Source organism: Mobula birostris, chromosome 12 (assembly GCF_030028105.1).
Source record: "Mobula birostris isolate sMobBir1 chromosome 12, sMobBir1.hap1, whole genome shotgun sequence".
In the NCBI taxonomy this organism is placed as follows: domain Eukaryota; kingdom Metazoa; phylum Chordata; class Chondrichthyes; order Myliobatiformes; family Myliobatidae; genus Mobula; species Mobula birostris.
The window spans coordinates 116,158,334-116,168,333 of record NC_092381.1 but is presented as its reverse complement, the minus strand read 5'-3'; positions in this window follow the sequence as shown (position 1 = coordinate 116,168,333).

The window sequence follows — 10,000 nt, the reverse complement described above, 5'->3', positions numbered from 1 at the left end:
ATGGAACTCTCCCGACTCTTTCGCCTTGCCCCTACGGCGCGAAAGAGTGCTGCTGCGGCCGGCGCGCCCGTCCCTTGCTCTCTCGGGCCATGTCTGTCGTCGCAGTGCCGCGCCATCCCCTATCGAGCCGCGTCGCTGGGTGAGGTCCGCACCCGCACCCTTCCGCCGAGCTGGCTCTCAGGACGGTCGACGGTCGCCGCTCGCCTCCGTCGGCCCAGGGCCTAACGCCGCGCCGGTGAACGCCTCGCCATCCCACCCCGTCGATCGCGCCGGTGAGGTCCGCACCTTCACCGCCTAGGTATATGCGCGTGGGTGTAGCTGCCTTCTCGGGATGGTCGACGGTCGTTCGACCGGCCCCCGTCATCTATGCGCACAGCAGTCCCGTCCGCCGGCGGGAGACTCCGTCAATCGATCGTGGTGCAAACGTGCGAATGCCCAACGTCAATTCCGCCCAAAGCATGAAGCCCTCGGTCGGCAATCGGGCCGCCCCGCGGCAGACCCACCTGCCCACCTCCGGAGATGGTAACGAGCCGAGCACGGAAGTTCGGCGCACGTGTCGAGACCGTCGCTTCCACTCGGCCTCTCCCAAAGGTAGGACCGACCAAGCCGGATCGATCGGGGAACAGAGGTCTAACGCAGACGACACTCGCGAGGGCACCAGCGGCAGGCTTGTCCCTTCTCCGTCTTGGTACACACAATGCCTCTTTGCTTTTCGGATCGATATAAAGCTTTTGCCACCGTCGGTCTGCCGGCCGCCGCCCGCGGTCCGCGCTCAGACTCTGTCTGTCCGCAGCCCCCGCTGCGTTCTTGGACTTTGTCATTTTTTTCGGAAATAGCGAAAAAAAGCTTTTATCATTGTAAGTCGGAGCTCGCCCGGCCTCCCGCTTACTGAGTCACAATTGAGTAAGGCTCACTTAGAACTCTGCACTGTGTCAACCGTACCACTAGTCACCCTGCTAAGTGTGTCTGGAAAACGTGTTCCCGTAAATCTCCGGGAACCCCGCCAATCCCCCCGTACAGAAATTGCATGTGTCAAGTCGGCGGGATGCCTCCCGGAAGTCCTGCCGGGAAGGTCGCACTCTGGCCCCGCCAGGCGGGGCAAATCCGACCCCCATAGTGACTTCCGGGCCTAACTCGTTAACCAGAGCCGCGACAGACCGTGCAACAATGACATGTGTCAAACCGGCGGCACGACGCCCGGAGCTCATGCCGGTCGCGGGGCACCTCGGGCCCGCCCGACGGGGCAGATCCGACCTTCACAGGCTTCCGACGGCAATTGGTTAACCGGCGTGGCGCCGAGGGCACGCGGCTGGCTCGGCGGGCGGCCCTCCGGTAGTGCCGCCGTCGATCGGCCGCCTCGGTCGGCAGGAGGGCCCCGAAGTCGCCTTCATTCTGACTTCCGAGTCGGGACTTAGATTACTTTCGACTCTTCAGCCAAGGTCTCGGATCGACGGCGGGACCTGCGGTTGTCCCTCCGAAAATGCCGCCGCTCGGCCGGCACGGCCCGCCGAATACGTCCCCTTACTGGCTCCCGCCTCGGGACTTTGTCAGAAATTCATTCGGGCAAGGTTTCCATTCGGCGGCCGGAGCACCGGTAGTCATACGGAAAATGCCGCCCCTCGGCCGGCATGGGCCTGCGAATAGGTCCCGCTGACAGACTTCCGCAATTGGGTATTTGTCCGAAAATCCATACCGGCAATCTTCGGAATCGTGCGGAAAAGCTGCCGCGTGGCCCGGGTTAACCAATTGGGGAGGCCGGTGCCATCTACCGAATACTTCAACAACTCGTGAAAACGGCCTCCCTATATATCTGCAGGAACCCCGCCAATGCCCCCGTACAGAAATTGCATGTGTCAAAGGGGCGGCCGAATCTGACCCCGGCGGCCGAGCCTCTGGAACTCCGGGTCGGCCTCGGCCGGCAAATCCGACCCCCATCCAGACTTCCGGAGCGGACTTGGTTAACGAATTGCCACCGGGCAAATGGTTAACCGACAGATCTTGGAGGCTCGTTACCCAAGCCATCCCCCGCCGGTGCGAAAAGTTAACAATCAGCGGGCGGGCAATTCGTGAACCGAACGGGACCGGGCAATTCGTTAACCATTCGGAACCGGGCAATTCGTTAACCAACCTTGTCCTGGCAATGAGTGCACCAACCCGGCCGGACAATTCGTTAACCAAGCTGGCTCTGGCAATTCGTTAACCAACCTGGCCGGGACAATTCGTTAACCACCCGGCCGGACAATTCGTTAACCAAGCTGGCTCTGGCAATTCGTTAACCTACCCGGCCATGGCAATTCGTTAACCAACCTGACCCTGACAATTCGTTAACCAACCCTGTCCTGGCAATGAGTGCACCAACCCGGCCGGACAATTCGGTAACCAACCAGACCCTGGCAATTCGTGAACCAACCAGGACGGGCAATTCGTCAACCAACCCTGTCCTGGCAATGAGTGCACCAACCCGGCCGGACAATTCGGTAACCAACCAGACCCTGGCAATTCGTTAACCAACCAGGACGGGCAATTCGTCAACCAACCCTGTCCTGGCAATGAGTGCACCAACCCGGCCGGACAATTCGGTAACCAACCAGACCCTGGCAATTCGTTAACTAACCTGACCCGGACAATTCGTTAACCAACCAGGACGGGCAATTCGTTAACCAACCAGGCCCGGACAATACTTTAACCACCCTGGTTTTCCAATTCGTGAACCAACTGGGAACGGACAATTCGGTAACCAACCCTGTCCTGGCAATGAGTGCACCAGCCCGGCCGGACAATTCGTTAACCACCCTGTCCTTGCCAATTCGTGAACCAACTGGGAACGGACAATTCGTTAACCAACGCGGCCGGACAATTCGTTAACCAAGCTGGCTCTGGCAATTCGTTAACCTACACGGCCATGGCAATTCGTTAACCAACCTGACCCTGACAATTCGTTAACCAGCCAGGACGGGCAATTCGTTAACCAACCTGGCCCGGACAATTCCTTAACCACCCTGGCCTTGCCAATTCGTGAACCAACTGGGAACGGACAATTCATTAAACAACCCTGTCCTGGCAATGAGTGCACCAACCCAGCCGGACAATTCGTTAACCAAGCTGGCTCTGGCAATTCGTTAACCTACTCGGACATGCCAATTCGTTAACCAGTCTGACCCGGACAATTCGTTAACCAACCCGGCCCGGCCCGGGCAATTGGTTAACCAACCGAGACTGGCCAATTCGTTATCCACCCCGGCCTGGCCAATTGGGTAACCAACCGGGCCTGGACAATTGATTAACCAGCCTGGCCCGGCCATAACGTTAACCAAGCGACTCCCGCCGATTACCCGCGCTGCAATGAATTTCGTTAAGTTGGGTCTGGCAAGCCGCTAACCCGGCCGGCCGGGCCTGACAACGCTCTCGAAACCCGGAACAGGCAGTTTCGTGAACCAACCGCGCACGCTCCTGACAATGGGCTAACCAACCCTGCACGGTCAAGTCGTTAACCAAGCCGAACCCTTGACAATTCGCTAACCAACCCTGCTCGGGCAAATCGTTAACCAAGCCCAACCCCGACAATTCGTTAACCAACCCTGCACGGTCAAGTCGTTAACCAAGCCCAAACCCGACAATTCCTTAACCAACCCAACCATGGCAATTCGCTAACCAACCCGGCTCGGGCAAATGCTTAACCAAGCCCAACCCTGACAATTCGTTAACCAACACTCCCGCCGTTTACCCGCGCCGCACTGAATTTCGTCAAGTTGGGTCTGGCAACCCGCTAACCCGGCCGGCCGGGCCTGACAACGCTCTAGAAACCCGGAACAGGCAGTTTCGTGAACCAACCGCGCACGCTCCTGACAATGCGTTCACCCACCCTGCTCGGGCAAATCGTTAACCAAGCCCAACCCTGACAATGCGTTAATCAACCCGGCCATGGCAATTCATTAACCAACCCGGCTCGGGCAAATGGTTAACCAAGCCGGCCGGGCAAATCGTTAACCGGCCCGGCAGTCCCGACAATTCGACAATCAACCAGCTGAGGACAAACCCTTCGCCCTCAATAACAACTAGTTCTTGCCCCGCCGTCAAAATGTCCCGGCCGATGTTCATCAGAAACTCCTTCCTGGCCCATGGGCCCCCCTCCTTACCTTAAGAGAGTCATAGTTACTCCCGCCGTTTACCCGCGCCGCACTGAATTTCGTCAAGTTGGGTCTGGCAACCCGCTAACCCGGCCGGCCGGGCCTGACAACGCTCTAGAAACCCGGAACAGGCAGTTTCGTGAACCAACCGCGCACGCTCCTGACAATGCGTTAGCCAACCCTGCTCGGGCAAATCGTTAATCAAGCCCAACCCTGAAACTGCGTTAACCAACCCGGCCATGGCAATTCACTAACCAACCCGGCTCGGGCAAATGGTTAACCAAGCCGGCCGGGCAAATCGTTAACCGGCCCGGCAGTCCCGACAATTCGGCAATCAACCAGCTGAGGACAAACCCTTCGCCCTCAAAAACAACGACGTCTTGCCCCGCCGTCAAAATGTCCCGGCCGATGTTCATCAGAAACTCCTTGCTGGCCCATGGGCCCCCCTCCTTACCTTAAGAGAGTCATAGTTACTCCCGCCGTTTACCCGCGCCGCACTGAATTTCGTCAAGTTGGGTCTGGCAAGCCGCTAACCCGGCCGGCCGGGCCTGACAATGCTCTAGAAACCCGGAACAGGCAGTTTCGTGAACCAACCGCGCACGCTCCTGACAATGCGTTCACCCACCCTGCTCGGGCAAATCGTTAACCAAGCCCAACCCTGAAACTGCGTTAACCAACCCGGCCATGGCAATTCATTAACCAACCCGGCTCGGACAAATGGTTAACCAAGCCCAACCCTGACAATTCGGTAACCAACCCGGCTCGGGCAAATGGTTAACCAAGCCGGCCGGGCAAATCGCTAACCGGCCCGGCAGTCCCGACAATTCGACAATCAACCCGCTGAGGACAAACCCTTCGCCCTCAATAACAACTAGTTCTTGCCCCGCCGTCAAAATGTCCCGGCCGAGGTTCATCAGAAACTCCTTGCTGGCCCATGGGCCCCCCTCCTTACCTTAAGAGAGTCATAGTTACTCCCGCCGTTTACCCGCGCCGCACTGAATTTCGTCAAGTTGGGTCTGGCAAGCCGCTAACCCGGCCGGCCGGGCTTGACAACGCTCTAGAAACCCGGAACAGGCAGTTTCGTGAACCAACTGCGCACGCTCCTGACAATGTGTTCACCCACCCTGCTCGGGCAAATCGTTAACCAAGCCCAAACCCGACAATTCGTTAACCAACCCAACCATGACAATTCGCTAACCAACCCGGCCCGGGCAAATGGTTAACCAAGCCCAAACCTGACAATTCGTTAACCAACCCGGCCCGGGCAAATGGTTAACCAAGCCGGCCGGGCAAATCGGTAACCGGCCCGGCAGCCCCGACTATTCGACAATCAACCAGCTGAGGACAAACCCTTCACCCTCAATAACAACTACGTCTTGCCCCGCCGTCAAAATGTCCCGGCCGATGTTCATCAGAAACTCCTTGCTGGCCCATGGGCCCCCCTCCTTACCTTAAGAGAGTCATAGTTACTCCCGCCGTTTACCCGCGCCGCACTGAATTTCGTCAAGTTGGGTCTGGCAAGCCGCTAACCCGGCCGGCCGGGCCTGACAACGCTCTAGAAACCCGGAACAGGCAGTTTCGTGAACCAACCGCGCACGCTCCTGACAATGCGTTAGCCAACCCTGCTCGGGCAAATCGTTAATCAAGCCCAACCCTGAAACTGCGTTAACCAACCCGGCCATGGCAATTCATTAACCAACCCGGCTCGGGCAAATGGGTAACCAAGCCCAACCCTGACAATTCGGTAACCAACCCGGCTCGGGCAAATGGTTAACCAAGCCGGCCGGGCAAATCGGTAACCGGCCCGGCAGTCCCGACAATTCGACAATCAACCAGCTGAGGACAAACCCTTCGCCCTCAATAACAACTAGTTCTTGCCCCGCCGTCAAAATGTCCCGGCCGAGGTTCATCAGAAACTCCTTGCTGGCCCATGGGCCCCCCTCCTTACCTTAAGAGAGTCATAGTTACTCCCGCCGTTTACCCGCGCCGCACTGAATTTCGTCAAGTTGGGTCTGGCAAGCCGCTAACCCGGCCGGCCGGGCCTGACAATGCTCTAGAAACCCGGAACAGGCAGTTTCGTGAACCAACCGCGCACGCTCCTGACAAGGCGTTAACCAACCCTGCACGGTCAAGTCGTTAACCAAGCCCAAACCCGACAATTCGTTAACCAACCCAACCATGGCAATTCGCTAACCAACCCGGCCCGGGCAAATGGTTAACCAAGCCCAACCCTGACAATTCGTTAACCAACCCGGCCCGGGCAAATGGTTAACCAAGCCGGCCGGGCAAATCGGTAACCGGCCCGGCAGCCCCGACTATTCGACAATCAACCAGCTGAGGACAAACCCTTCACCCTCAATAACAACGACGTCTTGCCCCGCCGTCAAAATGTCCCGGCCGATGTTCATCAGAAACTCCTTCCTGGCCCATGGGCCCCCCTCCTTATATACCTTAAGAGAGTCATAGTTACTCCCGCCGTTTACCCGCGCCGCACTGAATTTCGTCAAGTTGGGTCTGGCAAGCCGCTAACCCGGCCGGCCGGGCCTGACAACGCTCTAGAAACCCGGAACAGGCAGTTTCGTGAACCAACCGCGCACGCTCCTGACAATGCGTTCACCCACCCTGCTCGGGCAAATCGTTAACCAAGCCCAAACCCGACAATTCGATAACCAACCCAACCATGGCAATTCGCTAACCAACCCGGCCCGGGCAAATGGTTAACCAAGCCCAACCCAGACAATTCGGTAACCAACCCGGCTCGGGCAAATGGTTAACCAAGCCGGCCGGGCAAATCGCTAACCGGCCCGGCAGTCCCGACAATTCGACAATCAACCCGCTGAGGACAAACCCTTCGCCCTCAATAACAACTAGTTCTTGCCCCGCCGTCAAAATGTCCCGGCCGAGGTTCATCAGAAACTCCTTGCTGGCCCATGGGCCCCCCTCCTTACCTTAAGAGAGTCATAGTTACTCCCGCCGTTTACCCGCGCCGCACTGAATTTCGTCAAGTTGGGTCTGGCAAGCCGCTAACCCGGCCGGCCGGGCCTGACAACGCTCTAGAAACCCGGAACAGGCAGTTTCGTGAACCAACTGCGCACGCTCCTGACAATGAGTTCACCCACCCTGCTCGGGCAAATCGTTAACCAAGCCCAAACCCGACAATTCGTTAACCAACCCAACCATGACAATTCGCTAACCAACCCGGCCCGGGCAAATGGTTAACCAAGCCCAAACCTGACAATTCGTTAACCAACCCGGCCCGGGCAAATGGTTAACCAAGCCGGCCGGGCAAATCGGTAACCGGCCCGGCAGCCCCGACTATTCGACAATCAACCAGCTGAGGACAAACCCTTCGCCCTCAATAACAACTAGTTCTTGCCCCGCCGTCAAAATGTCCCGGCCGAGGTTCATCAGAAACTCCTTGCTGGCCCATGGGCCCCCCTCCTTACCTTAAGAGAGTCATAGTTACTCCCGCCGTTTACCCGCGCCGCACTGAATTTCGTCAAGTTGGGTCTGGCAACCCGCTACCCCGGCCGGCCGGGCCTGACAACGCTCTAGAAACCCGGAACAGGCAGTTTCGTGAACCAACCGCGCACGCTCCTGACAATGCGTTAGCCAACCCTGCTCGGGCAAATCGTTAATCAAGCCCAACCCTGAAACTGCGTTAACCAACCCGGCCATGGCAATTCATTAACCAACCCGGCTCGGGCAAATGGTTAACCAAGCCGGCCGGGCAAATCGGTAACCGGCCCGGCAGCCCCGACTATTCGACAATCAACCAGCTGAGGACAAACCCTTCACCCTCAATAACAACGACGTCTTGCCCCGCCGTCAAAATGTCCCGGCCGATGTTCATCAGAAACTCCTTCCTGGCCCATGGGCCCCCCTCCTTATATACCTTAAGAGAGTCATAGTTACTCCCGCCGTTTACCCGCGCCGCACTGAATTTCGTCAAGTTGGGTCTGGCAAGCCGCTAACCCGGCCGGCCGGGCCTGACAACGCTCTAGAAACCCGGAACAGGCAGTTTCGTGAACCAACCGCGCACGCTCCTGACAATGCGTTCACCCACCCTGCTCGGGCAAATCGTTAACCAAGCCCAAACCCGACAATTCGATAACCAACCCAACCATGGCAATTCGCTAACCAACCCGGCCCGGGCAAATGGTTAACCAAGCCCAACCCAGACAATTCGGTAACCAACCCGGCTCGGGCTAATGGTTAACCAAGCCGGCCGGGCAAATCGCTAACCGGCCCGGCAGTCCCGACAATTCGACAATCAACCCGCTGAGGACAAACCCTTCGCCCTCAATAACAACTAGTTCTTGCCCCGCCGTCAAAATGTCCCGGCCGAGGTTCATCAGAAACTCCTTGCTGGCCCATGGGCCCCCCTCCTTACCTTAAGAGAGTCATAGTCACTCCCGCCGTTTACCCGCGCCGCACTGAATTTCGTCAAGTTGGGTCTGGCAAGCCGCTAACCCGGCCGGCCGGGCCTGACAACGCTCTAGAAACCCGGAACAGGCAGTTTCGTGAACCAACCGCGCACGCTCCTGACAATGCGTTAGCCAACCCTGCTCGGGCAAATCGTTAATCAAGCCCAACCCTGAACTGCGTTAACCAACCCGGCCATGGCAATTCGCTAACCAACCCGGCCCGGGCAAATGGTTAACCAAGCCCAACCCTGACAATTCGTTAACCAACCCGGCCCGGGCAAATGGTTAACCAAGCCGGCCGGGCAAATCGGTAACCGGCCCGGCAGCCCCGACTTTTCGACAATCAACCAGCTGAGGACAAACCCTTCACCCTCAATAACAACTACGTCTTGCCCCGCCGTCAAAATGTCCCGGCCGATGTTCATCAGAAACTCCTTGCTGGCCCATGGGCCCCCCTCCTTACCCTTAAGAGAGTCATAGTTACTCCCGCCGTTCACCCGCGCCGCACTGAATTTCGTCAAGTTGGGTCTGGCAAGCCGCTAACCCGGCCGGCCGGGCCTGACAACGCTCTAGAAACCCGGAACAGGCAGTTTCGTGAACCAACCGCGCACGCTCCTGACAAGGCGTTAACCAACCCTGCACGGTCAAGTCGTTAACCAAGCCCAAACCCGACAATTCGTTAACCAACCCAACCATGGCAATTCGCTAACCAACCCGGCTCGGGCAAATGGGTAACCAAGCCCAACCCTGACAATTCGTTAACCAACCCGGCTCGGGCAAATGGTTAACCAAGCCGGCCGGGCAAATCGGTAACCGGCCCGGCAGTCCCGACAATTCGACAATCAACCAGCTGAGGACAAACCCTTCACCCTCAATAACAACTACGTCTTGCCCCGCCGTGAAAATGTCCCGGCCGATGTTCACCAGAAACTCCTTGCTGGCCGCGCTTCACTGAATTTCGTCAAGCTGGCCCTGTCAAATCCTTAACCCGACCGGACCCTGACAATTCGATAAAAAAAACCAGCTGGCGCAGCCCACCTCTTCCAATACTACGGCGCACGGGGCCCGCGCGGTGGGTGGGTGGGTGTGTGAGCTTGAACCATGTGTCCGGAGATCGGGTGGTCCAGGGAGTTTTGGTTACCCAGGTGCAATTCGTTAACCAAGTCTGGCTCGGAAGTCCGGATGCGGGTCGGATTTGCCGGCCACTGCCGGCCGGGAGTTCCAGAGCCCCGGCCGCCGGGGTCAAGTTCGGCCGCCCCTTTGACACATGCGATTTCTGTACGGGGGCATTGGCGGGGTTCCTGCAGATATATGGGGAGGCGGTTTTCACGATCACCGAGGAGTGGTCGACAGGCGGCACGGGCCTCCCCACATCGTTAACCCGGGCCGCGTGGCGGCATTTACGGCCGAATCTCAACTTTGCCCGTACGAATTTTCGGACCAATT